This window comes from Ahaetulla prasina, chromosome 3, assembly GCF_028640845.1.
Source record: "Ahaetulla prasina isolate Xishuangbanna chromosome 3, ASM2864084v1, whole genome shotgun sequence".
NCBI classification, from domain to species: domain Eukaryota; kingdom Metazoa; phylum Chordata; class Lepidosauria; order Squamata; family Colubridae; genus Ahaetulla; species Ahaetulla prasina.
Window position 1 is genome coordinate 79,247,402 of NC_080541.1, and position 20,690 is coordinate 79,268,091.

Here is a 20,690-nt window from a genome sequence, read left to right on the forward strand (position 1 = left end):
TGTAGAGAATTTAACAAACTGAGGGAAATGGAGACATTAGCAGATATCGGCCGGCCAGACAGTTGATACTTGGGGAAATCATGGATAACAAGATAACATTCGACAAGACCTAAGCTTAACTCACAGAATCATCTATTGTAATGTCCTTCCTGTTAAAGACTACTTCAGCTCTAATTGCAATAATATTAGAGCAACTAATAGATTTAAACTTAATGTCAACCGCTTTAATCTAGATTGCAGAAAATATGACTTCTGTAACAGAATCATCAGTGCTTGGAATACTTTATCTGTGGTCTCTTCCCATAATCCTAAAAGTTTTATCCAAAAACTTTCTACTATTGACTTCACCCCATTCCTAAGAGGACCATAAGGGGCGTGCATAAGCGCACAAACGTGCCTACCATTCCTGTCCTATTGTTTTTCTTTTCTTCTTCCTATATATATGCTTATACCTCCTTATATTTACCCATATATGTGTTTATTTACTATATAATCTTTGTATGATACCTACATATATTGTTGTGACTAAATAAATAAATAAATAAATAATGTGACAACATGTCTTATGCAAAGGATTTCAAACTCTTAGTTTTGCCCTCCCCAGGTACTGGTAGATTGAAAGTATTTTAAACAAACACAATATTCGTGTTTTTAAAAAAAATAACAGGCCTATGTAGGCAAAGGACTAGATTTTTGTTTGCCGCTAAGCCTATTCAGGCCAGTTGCAGAAATGCCAGGCAAAGTAAAAGTAAGTTTTGACAGAAGTCACACTATTGTCCAGGCAAAGCAAGAGTGATGTTGAATTCACTCTGGGCTTTATTCCTCAGGCTTCCAGATCAAATTTTAAATAGGAAATTGTGGCACTGTAGAGGTTAAGAGATCCTACATTGTGCAGATTAAGTGGCATGTTTATTCCTTGTTCAGTCCTAACTCCAGTTAACTCTTTTGTTTTATTAATAGAGATGGGGGGAAGTTTATCATTTTATGGAGTTATGATTGTGCCCAAATTTGAGAACTAGAACTATGCCACACTTCATATCCAATACCTTGTGTATGGGGAACCTGAACACAGATAAGAAATGTCCATCTGGGTTCAGTTCCAAGTGGGAAGAAAGACGCTGGAAACATGGAGACTGCTTGGAAAGATGGTTTAATGGTGGACAGGACCACATGGTTTGAAGTCCTGGGCAAAATGAGCACATGGGAGAGGGAGAGATTTATACCCTCTCTTGGGCCTTAGAGCTTCCTGTTCCTGTGGAAGAAATTTATTGTGATTAGTTGTCAGACTCGCATGGGGCCAGGCAGAGGTAACTTTGTAGTGTCTTGAGTTCCAAACTTGGTTGAATCTTGCTGGGTGATGTAAACTTCCCAGGTGCCATGTGGTGAGTTCTGTTGCTAAATGGGTAGAGGGCTAATCCTGTCATGTCCTGAGGGCCGTGTCTTAATACCATCACCCTGGAGCTGAAATGGGGTGGGGCAGGGAGCTGCTTTGTCTTTAAAACATGCTTTTCCCTTTCTCATCCAGGGAAATATAATATTCTGCCTTTCCAACATTTCCTGAAATATTTCATTCTTCTAGGAGGGGGTTAGGTACTAACTTTCTTCAGTACATTGTATGTGTGTAGTCAATATTGGTAATATTTAGAAAATTTATAAGTAAGTTGCTCTCCCCAGTGATGTATAGATTAGTTAGACAAGAAAAGGTTTTCCCCTTTGATTTGAAGAAGTGACTGAATACTAACATGCTGAACCAAACTGTATTATGGCTTAGTATGAAAGTTGAACAAAATAAACCATGGTTACAAAACATGTACCAGGCTGGGTTTGTATCGTACAATGCATAGCACTGAAACCCTTACATATCAGAAGTGTCCAAAATTCTTTTAACATTCTAGAGAATATAGAGCAGGTTGACAACAAAATTCATTTTTATAGTCATTCTGCGAAGCCTAGAGAGCAATGAGCAGGTGGCAGGTGTGGGTAGGAGGATCTTTGTGCAATTTAAGATGCCTGGAGTCACTTAGGTGTGAGCTGGATGGCTATATAAATTTGTTTATCAATTTGTGTTGAGTCATAGACTGATTATGGCCTGATTATGACCTGTATAGATTACTGGAACGTGCTCTGCAGGAAGTTGTTCCTGAAGAATGTCTGGAAGCTTTAACTGGTACAAAATTCAGTAGCACAGAGTGTGATTGTGTGCATCTAGATCAACACACATTATGCTTCTACTTCCCAAGCTACCAGTTTGCTTCTAAGTCTGACTGATGGTGCTTGTAAATGAACTATAAAATTTTACATGGTTATTTGAGAGACCACCAATGGGATGGGTAGCTATGATTTCACAATCAGCATGTAGCTTCCAGATACGGCAGGAAGCCTGAGTTGTAGGTCCCATCCACAAAGCAATGCTATTTGTCAGGATGCAGGAGGAGAGCTTTTCTGCTGTGGCACCCACCTTTTGGAACATCATTTGCACTAAGATCAGATTGGATCCAATCGTGCTGGCCTTCTGGAAGGGCCTGAAAATGTGGCTCTGCTGTCTGGCCTGGAGATCTGGCAACATGGAGTTGAAGCCTGTGAAATGGTTGTGTTGCTAGGGAAATTAGGTCAATCTCTTGTGGATTATGAGATAGCTCAGCATTTCGAACACAGCACAGCTTTCCCAAAGAGCACAGAGGTCAGGGAGGCAACTATAGTAAATGTTCAGTAAAGAGGCTCAGTTGAAAGAAAGCAAAGCTGTGCAGTGCTTCTGCTTTGCCCATGGTGGCTGGATGCAAAAAGTGAAAGATTGGTGTGGACAACCGACTTGGGAGAGAAGGTAGATGAGCAAAGGAATGTTTTCTGGTACTTTCTGGGGCTTCATGGGTACTGTGGCTTGGAGAAGTTCAAGTGCCTGGGGTACCATAGTGACAAAGGGTTCGAAAAGGAGAGAGCAAAGGCATCAGAGCACTTCTCTGGTTGTGGCAGTGTAAAACATGAAAGGTTGATATGGGGAACTGAGAGAGAAGGCATCTGGGTAAACGAATGCTTATTGATGCATGCTGGGGTGGATTGATACTTAAAGGGGTGGGTGAAGTATTCCGGGGTGTGTTCTGGGGTTGCTTGTTGCCTCACAAGGCAGGATGTAGAGTAGCCAGAGGGCAAAGATTGGGAGGCAATAGGCATGGGGGGGGGGGGAGCTGTAGACTGTACCTTACCTGACTGGAAAAGTCCAAGCCCAGAATGGCTTAGATTGGAGTGGATAGCTACTTAATGACGATTCTTGGTTAAAGACTAAAACTGTGAGGGTGTTGTGACTCGTCCTCCCTCCTCTCCTCAGCTGGGCCCCTCCCGTCTCCAACAGGGCCTTTTATCAGACTCTGAGTCTGATAATGAAGATGAATGGCCTGTCATGACTCCAGCCCCCGGCCCTGGCCCCATGCCCGGAGAGGATTCAAGGAGTGAAAGGAGATAAACCTCACTCATACAGCATGTGTTCCTTTGGCTCGGCCTTCAGAGCAGGAAGCCAGCCAGGTGGTGGAATTACCCGGGCCTACTCCCTCTGTCCCCTCCCTTTCCCAGACGCTGACAGCAGATCCAGCTGAAGACAATTCAGGTTGGGTGGACCCTCGCTTCCAGAGATCTGAGAGGCAACGCCAGCAGAAGGAAGGGTGGGGCAGGCCTGGATAAATGCTGAGTCATGGAGCCACACCCCACAGCCTATATAAAGGACCTGCTTTTGACATTCCAACCTTGAATCAAGCAAAGTCTTATCTAGTTTGCTGATATCGGACCCTATCGCTGAAGTCACAACTTGGACTCCTGCCTGCCCTGATAAACCTCGAAGGCACTTGGCAAGCTGCAGAGGCTTCGTTGCCAAGTTTGTTACGGACTTCCTTGACTCGTTCGTCGGAGTGGGGGTGGGACACGACAGAGGGCCAGAATTCCCATGATAAGTTCAGGCAGTCACATCACATCTCGCTTTGCAACTGTACCAACTTCTGATAGCAATACCAGTCCATGTAAGTTGAAGGCGGTCTTCAATCAGGAGTTTGTGAAAGGCAGCGCTATGTAGCTAATGGTCCCAGTGAGACACAAATAATAAACAAAGAATTCCCAAACCAAAAGCAGGGAGAAGGTAAATTGCATTAATTATTAGAATTGGGAATAGGTTGTTAAAATGTTTTGACTGTAATAAAACTGTTGCATCACACTTTGGTTTGATTTTTTTTGAAGGTACATTATATACTCAAGTTAAAAAAAGATTCCTTTAAAAAGATTTATTTTCTGAAACAAAGCTTACTAAAATATTCATAAAATCAGTCCTATGGACTGTTTTCTATGAACAGAGGAGTCCTATGAACAGAGCTGCTCAGTTTCACAAATTATACCTAATGTTAGAGGAAGAATTGTTCTTACACATTTTCGTACTCTAGTGCTCTAGAGATATGATGCTAATGGCATTTGGAAACTATAACATGAACACTGTTCAGAATTCGTTTACACAAAGTATGTTTTCTGATGATTGTAAAAAGATTATAGTTCCATGCGTTCCATGGCTTCTTGTTACATTAAAAATGCACATAAAATTCATACAACCACATGGTACCCTACCACCTCTTACAATACTAGATAACACAGTATCAACAGACCTTTAAATTTCTAGGTTTTACCATATCTCAAGATCTAAAATGGACACATCAAAAACATCATCAAAAAAGCACAGCAAAATGTTCTTTCTGCACCAGTTCAGAAAGCTCAAACTGCCCAAGGAGCTGATGATCCAGCTGATGATCCAGTTCTACAGAGGAATTATTGAGTCTGTCATCTGCACCTCTATAACTGTCTGGTTTGGTTCTGCAACTCAACAAGACAGACACAGACTTCAGAGAATAATTAGAACTGCAGAAAAAACAATTGCTACCAACCTGCCTTCCATTGAGGACTTGTATACTGCACAAGTCAAAAAGAGGGCTGTGAAAATATTTACAGACCCCTCACATCCTGGACATAAACTGTTTCAACTCCTACCCTCAAAACGATGCTATAGAGCACTGCACACCAGAACAACTAGACACAAGAACAGTTTTTTCCCGAACCTATCACTCTGCTAAATAAATAATTCCCTCAACACTGTCAAACTATTTAAGTCTGCACTACTATTAATCTTCTCATCATTCCTATCACCCATCTCCTCCCACTTATGACTATGACTGTAACCTTGTTGCTTGTATCCTTACAATTTACATTGACTGTTTCCTAATATGATTTGATTGCTTATTTGTACTCTATGACTATCATTAAGTGTTGTACCTTGTGATTCTTGACGAATGTATCTTTTATGTACACTGAGAGAATATGCACCAAGACAAATTCCTTGTGTATCCAATCACACTTGGCCAATAAAGAATTCTATTCTATTCTATTCTATTCTATTCTATTCTATTCTATTCTATTCTATTCTATTCTATTCTATTCTATTCTATTCTATTCTACACTGCAATCACAATAGCAAAAGTAATTCCCTAAACTGTTATTTTTACTTTCAAAGTATCAAAGCTCTCATCTCATCTCATTGTAGATCTCGACCGGCCCCTTGGTTCTCTGAGGGGCTGAGGGAGATGAAATGCCAGAGAAGACGCCTAGAGAGTGTCTGGAGGTCCAGCCGCTCCGAAGCTGACCGAACACTAGTTAGATCCTATTCTAGGACCTACCTAGTGGCAATGAGGGAGGCGAGGCGCACCTACGCTTCCACCCTCATTGCGTCGGCAGATGACCGCCCGGCTGCCCTGTTTCGGGTTGCCCGCTCCCTCCTGCATCAGGAGGTGCGGGATGACCCACTGCAGGGCCGTGCCGAGGAGTTTAGTGGTTATCTATACGACAAAATCGTTCAGCTCCGGGACGGCTTGGACCGAAATTGGGATGATCCAGGTGGGAGGGCGGAGTCGCGTCTTGTGAATGTTGTTTGGGATGAGTTTGACCCTGTGACTCTCGAGGACGTGGACAGGTTGCTGGGGAGGCTGCATACTACGACATGTTTACTGGACCCGTGCCCTTCCTGGTTGGTGCTGGCCTCCCGGGAAGTGACACGAGGCTGGCTCCAGGGGATTACCAACGCTTCTTTGTTGGAGGGAGTTTTCCCTGCCGCCTTGAAGGAGGCGGTGGTGAGACCTCTCCTCAAGAAGCCTTCCCTGGACCCAGCTATTTTAGGTAGTTACCGTCCGGTCTCCAACCTTCGCTTTATTGCGAAGGTTGTTGAGAGTGCTGTGGCACGGCAGCTACCCCAGTACCTGGATGAAGCTGTCTATCTAGACCCGTTCCAGTCCGGCTTCCGACCTGGATACAGCACGGAGACAGCTTTGGTCGCGTTGGTGGATGATCTCTGGAGGGCCAGAGACGGGTCATTCCTCTGCCCTGGTCCTATTAGATCTCTCAGCGGCTTTCGATACCATCGACCATGGTATCCTGCTGCACCGGTTGGAGGGGTTGGGAGTGGGAGGCACCGTTTATCGGTGGTTCTCCTCCTATCTCTCCGATCGGTCGCAGATGGTGTTGACAGGGGGGCAGAGGTTGACCCCGAGACACCTAACTTGTGGGGTGCCGCAGGGGTCGATTCTCTCGCCCCTCCTGTTCAACATCTATATGAAGCCGTTGGGCGAGATAATCAGTGGCTTCGGGGTGAGATATCAGCTGTACGCTGATGATACTCAGCTGTACTTTTCCCCCTGGGCCACCCCAACGAAGCTGTCGAAGTGCTGTCCCGGTGTTTGGAAGCCGTACGGGTCTGGATGGGGAGGAACAGGCTCAAGCTCAATCCCTCCAAGACGGAGTGGCTGTGGATGCCGGCACCCCGATACAGTCAGCTGCAACCGCAGCTGACTGTTGGGGGCGAGTTATTGGCCCCAAAGGAGGGAGTGCGCAACTTGGGTGTTCTCCTGGATGCATGGCTGTCGCTCGAAGATCATGTGGCGGCCGTCTCCAGGAGAGCCTTTCACCAGGTTCGCCTGGTTCGCCAGTTGCGCCCCTTCCTTGATCGGGATGCCCTATGCACAGTCACTCATGCTCTTGTTACCTCCCGCCTGGATTATTGCAATGCTCTCTACATGGGGCTCCCCTTGAGATGCACTCGGAGGCTTCAGTTGGTCCAGAATGCAGCTGCGTGGGTGATAGAGGGAGTCTCACGAGCTCCCATGTGGCACCTCTCCTGCGCAGACTGCACTGGCTTCCTGTTGCCTTCGGTGCATTTCAAGGTTTTGGTTACCACCTTTAAAGCGCTCCATGGCTTGGGACCTGGGTACTTACGGGACCGCCTGCTGTTACCTCATGCCTCCCACCGACCCGTACGCTCCCATAGAGAGGGCCTTCTCAGGGTGCCGTCCGCCAGACAATGTCGGCTGGCGGCTCCCAGGGGAAGATCCTTCTCTGTGGGGGCCCCTACTCTTTGGAACGAACTTCCCCCTGGTTTACGACAAATACCTGACCTTCGGACTTTTCGCCGCGAACTGAAAACATATTTGTTTGTTCGTGCGGGGCTTTCTTAATTGTTTAGTTTATAATTTTAAATTTTTAGTTTTAACTGGGGTTTTTAGATGTTAATTATTTTAATTTCGGCCACACTGTAATAAGTTTTTTAATTTATTTTTTAATTGTATATTGTCTCTTTTTATCTTGGCTGTACACCGCCCTGAGTCCTTCGGGAGAAGGGCGGTTTATAAATCTAATTTTAAAAAAAATTTAAAAAAAAATGACCTGCCCAGATGGGACAAAGGTTCTCCTTTAGATGAGACAGTTCTGAATATATAATACAGTTAATTATATAAATCACATCATGTTAAAATTTTATGATCTTGTGGGGCTGCATTACTCGCTGTCCAGGACTGCATGCAGCCTACAGGCTGCAAGATTGGACACAACTGATATAAATTGTTTGTCTAACATGCTTGATTAGATTGCTGAATAAACCCATTTTTGCTTGAGTTTTTCAACCAGGTCTTTAATTAACTAGCAAGTATTGGTATCAGCATAACTATGGCTACTTATTTTCAAATACAGTAGTCCTCATCTTACAACTGGTTGCTCAATGACTGTTAGAACTTACAACAGACCTCCCCAGGACCACTTAAAGCTCGAATTAGAAGTTCTGATGGCCACCCTACCACGGTAATGTGATCCTATTTTAGTCGCTTGGCAATTGGCTCACATTTATGTCCATTTGTATGTCCTGGGCTATCTGATTGGCAATTTATGACTTTTCTTTTTTTGCTGGAAACTGGCATTTACTTCTGTTTTCAGGCAGAAAATGCTCATTGAGGACAATGGATTTGTTTAACAACCACTGTAAATAAGGTCACATAGTCAGGCATGGTCACCTGGATACTTGCTTAAGAACCAGCATGACTTACAACCAAATTCCAGGCTCAATTTTGGTTGCAGGCCAAGGACTACCTGTATAGAAATATATCATATTGGAAACACCAAGGAAGAAACAGCCATTGGTCACATATCAACATATCAGTTCTCAATGAGAGTCCTATTCAGTTAATCCAGTGCTTTCAGTGCTTCTCCTAATTCAATCTCCAACTTCTATTACATTCACAGCCTGGGTTATTTTGTGTGTGTGTCTGTGTGTGTGTGTGAGTGGTGGGTTGCTACTGGTTCGCCTCAAATCAGGCGAACCAGTAGCGGCAGCAGGAGGCTCTGCCCACCCACCCAGACATCTCTGCATGTGCAGAAGCGTTGCGAGTACCCGCAAACACCTGCACACCCACGAGTGAACCGGTAGCAAACAAAATTGAAACTGTTGTGTCCCACTCCTCCTCTGATGGCCGGGTCGGGAAAGTCCGTATCAAGCGTGGCTGCAAAGTCTCTGCAGCTTTACCAAAGTTCTGTTAGAGTTCTCAGGGCAGGCAGGAGACCAGGATGTGACTTCAGCAATCCAAGTTAGACTTTGCCTGACTCAGAGAATGCCAGAAAGCAGATCCTTTATATAGGCCATGGGGTGTGGCTCCATGACTCAGCACTTATCCAGGCCTGCCCCTCCCTTCCTTTTGGTGACGTCGCCTCTCCATTCTCCGGAAGCGTGGATCTATTCATTGCATCATTTCGTCTCCAGCTGTTGGTAATCCCAGCTCGTGGCTGGCTTCAGGCGCACATGCTATTGGAGGGAGGTTTGTTTGTTCGGCCTCTCCGGGCATGGTGCCAGGACTGGGGGCTGGAGGCATGCCAGGACATTCTTCAGCACTATCAGTGTCTGGCAGGAGATAAGAGGGGCCCGGCTGCGTCGGGGGGAGCGAGCGAGGCACAACAGAAACCCACTACTGGTGTGTGTATATATTTTAAGTTCCCATGACATTTTAAACCAGGGGTGTCAAACTCAATTTCATTGAGGGACGCATCAGAGTTGTGTTTGACCTTGGAGGGCTAAAAACGGGCCACGCAAAAGTCGTGTGCAGACTATTTTTGGTCAGCAGACTGCTGCTGGAGGCCAGGGAGGCTGAAAATGGGCTGTGTGGAAGTTGCGCAGGGTCTCCATGTGGCCCGTTTTAGTCGGCGGAGGCACCACAGGCTGGTCCTTTGATATTTCCAGGCCTACCCCATGGGCCAGAATTAAGCACCCCGCAGGCTGGATCTGGCTCATGGGCCTTGACTTTGACATCCTTGTTTTAAACCATGGTGACTGGGCATGCTGAATAAGAACAATGGGCATTTTAGAGCAAATAATTGGTAGGTATCAAATTGGGCAGAAAACTATAGGCTGGTTTCAAATCATTGTAGTGATCCAAATTCAAATTATTTCTAATTTATGTGGTTTTACCTGGTTAGTGCTAAGATATTGTTTGGATTTGTTTTAACTCTCTGATTTGCTTTCCTAAGGTCCAGTTTCATTATATGGCTATATATGGAATTAAGATGACTGTACTCCTTTGGCTTTGAACACCAATGTTCAAAATAATTATCAACAAGAAAATAAGGAACATAGCTATATATTTATTATATTACGCACGCATGCACACAGGCTGTTTAAACCAGTGGTGGGTTTCAATTTTTTTTACTACTGGTTCTGTGGGTGTGGCTTGGTGGGTGTGGCATGGCTTGGTGGGCATCGCAGGGGAAGGATACTGTAAAATCTCCATTCCAATCCCACTCCAGGGGAAGGATAGTGTAAAATCTCCATTCCCATCCTACTCCAGGGGAAGGTTACTGCAAAAATCCCTATTTCCTCCCAATCAGCTGGGAATTGGGAGGCAGAGAATAGATGGGGGCTGGGCCAGTCAGAATTTCTACTACCGGTTCTCCGAACTACTTAAAATTTCTGCTACTGGTTCTCCAGAACTGGTCAGAACCTGCTAAAACCCACCTCTGGTTTAAGCCATGTAAGATGAAAAAGGAATTGGAACAGGCTGAATAGGTTTCCTACTATGATGAGCAATGCCAAAACATATCAGCAGATGGCAGAATTTTACATCCTATGAAAGCTACATACCAATGCATCCAGTTTGTGCTGGGCATTTTTCTTGTAAATACTATACAGATCACTTTTATGACTCCCAGTCAGAATCCTTCTTCTGGTAACCATTATATGGAAAATCTAAGCGAGAAAACACTTTTTCCTTCCATTTTTCAATCAGGCAAGGCTTTGCTCCAAGGATTAGGATTTTTTTTGTTTGTTTTTATAATTGTGCTAAGCAACTTAATATAGTAAGATTAATTCTATATAAGGATTCTTTTAAACCTTAACTTTAGCGGAAAGAAGGGTCCTGAGATTGAAGTTTAAGAAATGGAACAAGGGGGAAAAATCTTTTACCCAAGTCTAACCTTTGACAGGCTGTGGGGTCAAGACCCAGAGATAAAGGAGGCAAGCAAAATGTGCTCAGAGTTATTTGCACAAGGAATTCTTTTCCCATTCCCTGCTGCTACATAGCTGTGTTCTGAATATGCCGGAGGATGAATGGAAAACTTTCCTTCTCCTTCCAAGAGGGAGGGATCAGAGCAGCTACAAGTTCTGCTGAAATGTTCCAGTCTTTGCCACTCAATATCTGAGGAGCCCAATCTCCATTTTTATTTTTATTTTTGAGATGGGCTAGTGTAATCCCTCCAGATACATTCTGGGAGCTGCACTCTCAGCTTCCACACATCTGGAGGTGCTAGATTGTGATGGCAATATGCAGACATCAGGTTGACGCAAGATTTGAACGGATGTGGAGTTTTCATGTATTAATAGATTGCGAACAAAGACGGGTGGAAAACACGGGATGTGATTTGCATGCTACTCAGGATCAATACAGGTAGGTCCTCCACTTACAACAGTTCATTTAGTAACTGCTCAAGGTTACAACTGCACTCAAAGTGACTTATGACCCATTTACACACGACCGATGCAGCATCCCCACAGGAGATCAAAATTTGGATGCTTGGCAACCAATTCAGATTTGAGACGGTTGCAGTGTCTTGGGGTCATGTGATCAGATTTTTGCGAACTTCTGACAAGCAAAGTCAAGGGAGAAGCCGGATTCACTTAACAACCATGTTACTGACTTAACTTCTGCAGTGATTCATTTAACAACTGTGGAAAGGAAGGTTATAAAAATGAGGCAAAACTCATTTAATAAATGTTTCACTTAGCAACAGAACGTTTGGGCTCAGTCGTGGTTATATGTCAAGGACTACCTGTAATTGCACCACCAGAAGTTGGTGGTAAAACAGAAGTTTCAAAATTTTTGACTCCATTCTGTGGTCATCACTATGTCACTCGACCTGCCTTCTCCATTCCTAGTGGCCTAAAGTTTGTTTTAAAATTCATTATGGTCAATGATGTTGGGGGCGGGGGGGGGACTTTTTTGCAAAGTCTTTAATGTCAGACTTCTCTTGGTTTAGCTTCCCAGTCTTGCCACTCAATTTTTTATTGCCTTATTGCCTAAGTGGATGTTTCCACTATAAAAAGCAACTTACAGTTGCTAACACCCCTTGTAATTTTATTCCACCAGTGCCTTTTTCGTTTTTCCCATGCCTCATCAGACTTTTTGTCTTGTACTTCTCAGTGTTGGAGTTAGATCAGGGGTCCCCAACCCCTGGGCCATGGACCAACACCAGGGCAGGGTATGCCAGAAACTGGACTGTGCAAACAAGATAAACCTCATTTGCGGGATGCAGGCAGTGTGCGAAGCCACACCCCCTCTGGTCTGTGGAAAACCCTCCCTCCACAGAACCGGTTCCTGGTGCCCAAAAGGTTGGGGGGGCCACTGAATTATTAAATGATTGTTTGTTATTATCAGAACGGACACCTCTGTTCTGAGAAACTGGCACTCAGCTTCCAGCTGAATGAGCTATGTGTAAGGTGCTGTGCTTTCAGGTGGCATCTACATAGGAGGGTGAACACAAACTCGGATAGCTTTTCAGGCTTACTAGATCGGGAGTGCAAAATCTGTAGGACCTGAACAAACCTTTTTCCATCCATCTTTGCTCCCATCTTGTGGCCAAGCGGAGTTTCGTAGTCCAGCTCTAGTAGCCCCTTTATCTGACTGCCGTTGTGTTTTATTAATGAGGTAAGTCTCATTAATTTCAATAATAAAAACATGAGCAATCTTATTTTGAGGCTGGATTTCTGCAGAGATCTTTCTAATGAATTCACACAATGTGACATGAACGATTATTCTGGTTTTGAATTTATTTGCCACAGCAGATTTTTTAAAAACAGCTTTCATGACTATTTTCACTTCAAGGATCAATAGATCATCAGTAGCTCCTCAGCTTTTGAGATCACATTGCATCTTGCTATTTCCATTCCTTGATAAGGGAAATATTAAAGTTTAATTCTCCCATTGTTGCTGCCCCATTGTTTCCTTCTTGCTGAATGCCCCACCGTTTTTTTTTTTGTTTTTTTTTGCTGCTTTTGCTTGGGGTTTAATTTACTGACAGGACAAAACCTTTTGGAACTGTGCTTAACTTATTTTATTGATTGCAGACCTCTGTATGGTTTTAATTTGCATTCCTGGCATTTTTAAAACAGCTTTAACATGCTCTCAAATTCCTCTCCTTCCTTACAATTTCTGTCCTTCCTTGAAGGTGTGATCTAATCTTCCCGGCCTTTGTCTTCTCCCATTAAGTGATTGAAGGGGACGTGGGGGTGAGGCCTAATTTGGCAGCCCTTGTTAAAATGTTTGTTTATGTTGTTGATGTAAGCCACTGACAAGCAGCTTTGGCACTAAATGCTCCCAGCAGCTGAGAAGGAAATTACTGATTTTCCCCAGGCCCCATTCATGAAGTAGAAACCAATGTCCTTATTTGGCTATTTGGATTCCCCTTCTCCGTCATTACCATCAGAGGATAAGAATTTTGCCCAGTACTATTTGTTGGGCAACCAAGCTGATTTTTCCAACATTTTTTTTTTTTGAGTGTGTCGTTCCGTTTTGAGATCCACTAGCTGAGACTCTATAGAGTTATAAAAACTCACTTAGTCTGAAAGGTTCGCTCCAAAGAAGCCTGCAAGACAAATTTGCACTGTTTCACCCCCAAATCAGAATGACTGAGGAAAGGGACCAAAAACGTTAGGGGGGCAGTCATAGCTGTGTAATCAAAACCTCACCCACCCACCCATTTTTAATGTATGTCATGCGGGTCAAAGCAAAGTGGTGTTGGAAGAAATGTCCATCTGGCTTCAGTTCCAAGTGGGGAAAAAGACATTGTAAACATGGAGACTGCTTGGAAAGATGGTTTAATGATGGACAGGATCACATGGTTTGAGTTCCTGAACAGAAAAGGGCCGAGATGCTGAGTGTGCCTTGGTTTTATGCCCACTCTGAGCTTTGAACTTCCTGGGGCACAGGAAGAGTATCCTGATTGGTTGTCAGACTCCCAGGGGGTGGGGGTCTTAGTTAGCCTTGCTAGCTGATGTAATCTTCCCAGGTGCCATGTGGGGAGTTTCTGTTGCTAGATGGGTCCTATTGTGTTGCAGATGATGGTCCATTGACAAAGGTGAGGGAGGATTGGGTTTCTGCCTCTGGACCATTGACAAAGGTGGGGGGCGGGTAGGAAGGTGGGAGCTGCTTTGTCTTTAAAACATGTTTCTCCATTTCTCATCCAGGGAAATATATGCTGCCTTTTTAATATTTCCTAAAATATTTCATTATTCTAGGAGAGGGGTGGGTGCTAACTTCCTACAGTGGAATTCTGGGTAGACAGTGGGCAGCAGATGGAGTATATAAGTTTTAATCAGTAGAAACATCAGAAGCTTTGTGGAAAGAAGAATGGCACCATGGAAGACCACAGTTACTGGTCAATGGGGATAAACTGGGAGAGTCTTTCAAGGAGACCGATTCTCACCACTACTATTTGTTAGTGCATTGATTCCTCTGTCAACGATACTGAACAAGTCAGGCCATGGCTATCAAACATCCAAAAACATCTTCCAGGCTATCCCACCTCCTTTCTGTGGACAATTTGAAACTGTATGGAAAAATGCCATCTGAAACACAGCCAAGAGTTTGGATTGGACAAATGTGCTCCCTTCATCATCAACAGGGAAAAAATAATGAAAACTGAAAGGAATTAAGATGCTGTATGGAAATAATATCAAGGGTCTGGATGAAGATGAACACTAGAAATCATCCTCAGGCTGACCATATGAACGCACTGAAATCAAGACTTTAGACGCAAATATATCACGAGAGTAGAGAAGGTCATAAAAATTCAAACTTGGTAAAGGAATACTATCAAAGTTTTTAATACACAGGCAATTCCAGTCATTAGATAGACAGCTAGAATAGTGGACTGAACTCAAGCAGAAATAAAAACTTTGGATAGGAAGACCAGAAAAATATTAACAATGAATCATACCATCACTGTTGCCCTTCATTTGTACTAGGGGGGAAATCCAGCAGGTTCTGACAGGTTCTAGAGAACCGGTAGTGGAAATTTTGAGTAGTTCGGAGAACCGGCAAGTACCACCTCTGGCTGGCCTCAGAGTGGGGTGGGAATGGAGATTTTGTAGTATCCTTCCCCTGGAGGGGGGTCGGAATCGAAATTTTGCTGTATCCTTCCCATGCCCTGCCCACCAAGCCACACCACGCCCATTAAGCCACATCCACAGAACTTGTAGTAAAAAAATTTGGATTTCACCACTGATTTGTACTATATCTATATCTATATCTATAGGGAGAGAGAGAGAGAGAGAGTACAAATCAAATTGTGTATGTGTGTGTGTGTGTGTGTGTTTGTGTGTGCGTGCAATGACCGATAAAGTTGCAAGAACAGGACTGTTATGCTTCTGCACTATAATCCATGCCCAAAGTGCTTAGGATCTGCAAGTATGGCCAATGGAAAAGGACTCTGGAAATCATAATTCACAATATCTGGCAGCTTCATCCTGTGCATCTCTGCAAAGCATTCCTCTGAAAGCCTAATGTGTCTTACTTCTGAATAAACATGTATAGAATTGCACTTCTAATCTCCAGTGGCCTTTCTTCTAACTGGGCTCTAAAAACATGGTAAAATTGACATAGTTCTAATCATGCCTAGTTCATAGGAATCTGTTAATACTCAAACGTGATGTCAGCCACAAACTCAGGTGGGATGCTTCAGGGAGATTAGATTTCTCTGAATTACAAGAACATCCCTTTAAAAAAAAAAAAGACAAAAAAACAGCAGACTTTTTAACACCGTGTTTAATAATCTAGATCAAGCATGTTTGGACTTTAGATGAATTACATTACCGTGGAGAGGTTAAGTATAACAAAACTCTGTGAACACTCAGTAGCATTTAATGACAGTTGCCACTGGTATATTGAACAGAGCCTAATCCGATAAATGTATAAGCTTTCAATATTCACGTGGTGTCTTTGTTGTGAATTAAATGTACTACATTAGAAATTCTCTGCTTCTGCAGAGAACTTACTATTTCAATTACTATGGCATATCTAATTTATATCCCACCTTTATTATTTTTATGTAGAATTTAGGGCAATGAAAGTATCTAATATTCCTCCCTCCTCCTATTTTCCCCAAAACAGCATTCCTGTGAGGTGGGTATATAATATGGGTCATTAATACCTCAAGTATAACTCGGGGAAAAAATGCCAGACACAAACTGCAACCTTTTTATTAATAGCTCAGGTTGCATTGAGGGACTTGGGGAACATGAGGTAATATAAGTAAAGCTGAAAGGCACCGTTCTAATTCATGATAAATTTTACTGTAATGAATTGACCAAGCTACGGTTTGCTTTGTCTGCACATTGTTCTAAAACTCAAAGCATAGATTATAAACTGCATATGACCCATAGTATGACTTTGTCCAATATTTTAATGCAGTTATTATGGCAGGCAGGTCACAATTTATAGTTTAGATGTAAAGTACTTGTTGACATATTTTAAAACAGGTGTTCAGAAATTACTTACAAAGCTTGTCCTGCTAATAAGATATGAAATGAATAAGAGTTATCTTTGTTAAGGAATATATTTATGGCTTTCTCTCAAAAGACTAAATTGACAGAATAAAGCTTATTTCTAAGGGGAAAAATCACTGGACTCTAGTAGTACATGCCACACATCTTGATCTTGAAGACTATTAAAAAGATTATAGGGAACAACTGAGTTTTCATAACATAGACTGTATGGTCATCCAGTTGGTCATCCTCTGTTTAGTCTAATAAACAATGGGCAATCTTGATTATAGGTAATCCTTGATGTACGACCACAATTCAGCCCAACATTTCCATTGCTAAGCAAGATAATTGTTAAGTGAATTTTGTCCCATTTTACAACTTTCTTGCCACAGTTGTTAAGTGAATCACTTCCCTTGTTATGTTAGTAACGTGGTTGTTAAGGGAATCTGGCTTCCCCATTGACTTTGTCTGTCAGAAGGTCACAAAAGGTGATCACATGATCCCAGGTCACTTCACCTGTCATGAATACATGCCAGTTGCCAGGCGCTAGAATTTTGATCACGTGACCATGGGGATGCTGCAACGGTCATGTGAGGAGTCACTTTTTTCAGTGCTGTTGTAGCTTTGAACGGTCACTAAACTAATGGTTGTGACTTGAGGACTACCTGTATTTCTGTTCTGTTCACCTTCCCACTTCGCTGGCAAAGAGCTAATTAGGCTTGATGGAAGGCCTATATAGATATAGTATGTAATCTATATCTATGGTGGCTAAGTGATCTATTTTCTTTCAGAGTTGTGGATACTGTGCAAGATCTATTCCTCTTCTTGTCCAGATGTTATGTCCCAGAGCAGAGCCTTAGAATTAAGTAGAAATTCTGAAGGTAAGCATTATCTTGAATAAAACCAGAGCTATATTGAATTTGCTGTTTTAAATTACAGAGGGCTAGGAATGTTAAGTCTGCGTTGGCAGACATGAAAGAGCCTTGTAGCGTATTAAACACTACTTCAGGTTCCGATTCATGGAAGTTCAGGCTGTGATAAAAATCAGTTAACCTTTAAGTAGTTACAAGATTTTTTAACATTTATTTTCCTGTTCATCCTGGTGAAAGAGTCTGAAAGCTTGACTACACCAGTAGTATAAACTGCTGTACACTTTGGCACAAAAGAAGTTACTATTGAGTTTGGAAACGTGTTGGTATTAATTACTCCGGAGGAAGTGCTAAAGCTGAGAAGGTGGTACCACTTACCACCTTAGCCGAAACAGCAGAGAATGTCTTGCTGACAGTTGACAGTTGGAGAGCTGTCAAGTTATAAATCACTTTCAAACTGCTAATCCAAACTACTGATCTTGATGGCAGAGTGAGTAAATCTCTGAACCAACCACACACATCTGGAGGGTACTTATTTGAGAAAGATTGGCATACATGAATTCAACCAACCCCAAATATTGTTTCTTTATCAACTTTATTTTATCATTAAAAAACCCCAATTCGTAAATATAGGATTGGAGATGTCAGAAAGTTTTAATTGTGTTTTCAGAGTATCTTGCTAGGACTGCGAGAGAGAGAGACAGAGAGAGAGAGAGAGAGAGAGAGAGATGGAAGTGCTTAATATGCTTTACAAAAGCGAACCTTGCTTTCTAAAAGCCATATGAAAATAGCCCTCATGATGTGGTATTCATCATGTTTCTTCCAAATAAATGTTTCTTCCATTTGCTTTGCCTGTTGGAAGCCAGTTTTGAAGGACGCTGCGATGGCTACAGGTTCAACAACAGGTTGTAAGTCTCCTTTTTCAGTGCCATTGGAACTGCAGATGGTCACTGAACTAGCTGTTGGTAAGTGAGGACTACCTGTACTATCTTCCCCCCCCCCCAGAACTTAAGGAAAGTTTTAGCCTTCTTTGCTTATACAACACTTCTTGCCAATTCCCCTTCAGCTATGTTCTTGTTTCTCTACATGGTACTTATTTATTTGTTGGGAAACATGACATATCTTAAGACATTTCCAAGTATCCAAAAGTTATCTCCCTCTTCATTGTCACATATGGAGAACCATTGACTTTTCACTTTTTGGCAGTTTATAGAGAGAAAGACAAGAGATGTACAGTAATCAGCTATGTTCTTGTTTCTCTACATGGTACTTATTTATTTGTTGGGGAACATGACATATCTTAAGACATTTCCAAGTATCCAAAAGTTATCTCCCTCTTCATTGTCACATATGGAGAACCATTGACTTTTCACTTTTTGGCAGTTTATAGAGAGAAAGACAAGAGATGTACAGTAATGTTCATAGAAAAAGAACAAAAAGAATAAATCAAAATCCTCTTCCTTTCAATTAACCGTGGAAAGTGTAATATCCACTAACCATGGGAGGATTAATCCATTAATCAGGGAATGAGTAAACTACAAATGTAGTGGCTTATGTATTATCTCTTTATTTTAGAGGAAGTAACAAGAGGCTTTTGATCTCAGATTATAATGAAGACTCTTCTCTTTACCACTCTGTCATTCCCATAGTTCCTGGACCCATCTTGTTGAAACAATATCAAGCAGAGGTACAAAATAGGGTTATAAGCAATAGATAAAGGAGTTGAGATGTGCCAAATCTCTTTTATCTCCCACCCATCCCAAAAATCAGAGTTCTACCAACTTTAACTTGGAACGTAAAAAATGGAACATGACAAATACCCAGCTGTCTCCAAGCCTGCTTGGAGTCACATTTACATCCCAATTAGAAGCATAAAACTGATATTCTGGGCATTTCTTTATAAATCATCTTCCTGCAATCAGTTTATTCTACATAATTTTACAGCTATGATCAGCTATAGCGTGTGGATGGGATTGTGATGCAAAATGTTAACAGCTTCATATTAATGAAAACAGCCTTGTGTAAATAGATCCTTATGTTGAAAATGCAGAGGCAGGGAATGTGTTCTGTAAACAATCACCACATTTTATTGACTGCAAAGGATGAATGTTAGAATCTTTTGCAAAAAAATAAAATTAAATTAAAAAGTATTTCCCTTTTAATTTTGCTTTTTTCTTCTCTCCTTGCTGTACATTCCTGCAAAACTGAAACAAGACCCTGGTTTCTTCTCTAGTGATTGCAAATCACCTTTGGTCCTATATGGCTTCACATCAGTGGTGGGTTTCCAAATTTTTTACTACCGGTTCTGTGGGTATGGATTGGTGGGCATGATGTGGCTTGGTGGGCGTGGCAGAGGACGGATACTGTAAAATCTCCATTCCCTCCCCACTCCAGGGAAAGATTACTACAAAATCCCAATTTCTTCCTGATCACCTGGGTCTTGGGAGGCAGAGAATAGATGGGGGCGGGGCCAATCAGAATTTTTACTACCGGTTCTCCGAACTACTCAAAATTTCCACTACCGGTTCTCCAGAACTGGTCAAAACCTGCTGAAACCCACCTCTGCTTCACATACTCTAGGGCAGCAGTATCCAAACTTGCAAAGCTGGCTGAGGAATTCTGGGAGTTGAATTCCACAAGTCTTAAAGTTGCCAGGTTTGGACATCTCGACTCTAGGGAGTTCAGAATCTTTTAAAGTTAGCAGTTTGGTTTTTGAGGCAGACATTTGACTGATTCCTGTCAGCTCTTGAGTAATTGGATCAGGACTTGTTAAAAATGCAACAATGTTGTACAATGGTAGAAGTGCCCTATAGTATTTCCTATAGACAGCCCAACTAAAAGACAGGCTGTCTGCAGATCACAAAGCTGCAGTTTTGTAAAGCCTGGGTAAATTTTACTAAAGATCTGGGCAGGTGTCACTAGACCTATTGTGTTCCAGGGACATCAAAGAGTAAACCTTTCCAGTCAATGGTTTCAGGTTGCAGTAATTTTTTTTTCTGAATACCTGCCTTAGTCTTCTTTAAAATACTATAGACTGAACTGAGGCTTACCGAATTACAAAAGAGGGACGAAGCTCAACTGTTCTCAAGTGACATCATCAGAAAACCTGCCTGTGATTTCAAAATAATCAAAACCACACTTAACAATAGACAAGGCAGTCTTGGGTTTTTCATATTTTTGCTGTTCAGTCATCTCTCATCCTCCAGATAGCATTGGATTCCATTACCCATTACAAAAAACAGCATGGCCAGCAGGTCATGATTAATAGTAGATGGAGTCCATTAAAGGAAAATGGACCTCAGTAATCCTATCCTTGGTTTAATAAAAAAAAACAACAGTATAAGAAGGCATACACCATCCAATGTAGCCTATTGTGACTAACGTACTTCTTCAACAGAGTCCCACCCCATCCAAACACCTATTCTTTCATTGTTATTGTTGCAAATGATGCTACATGTTCT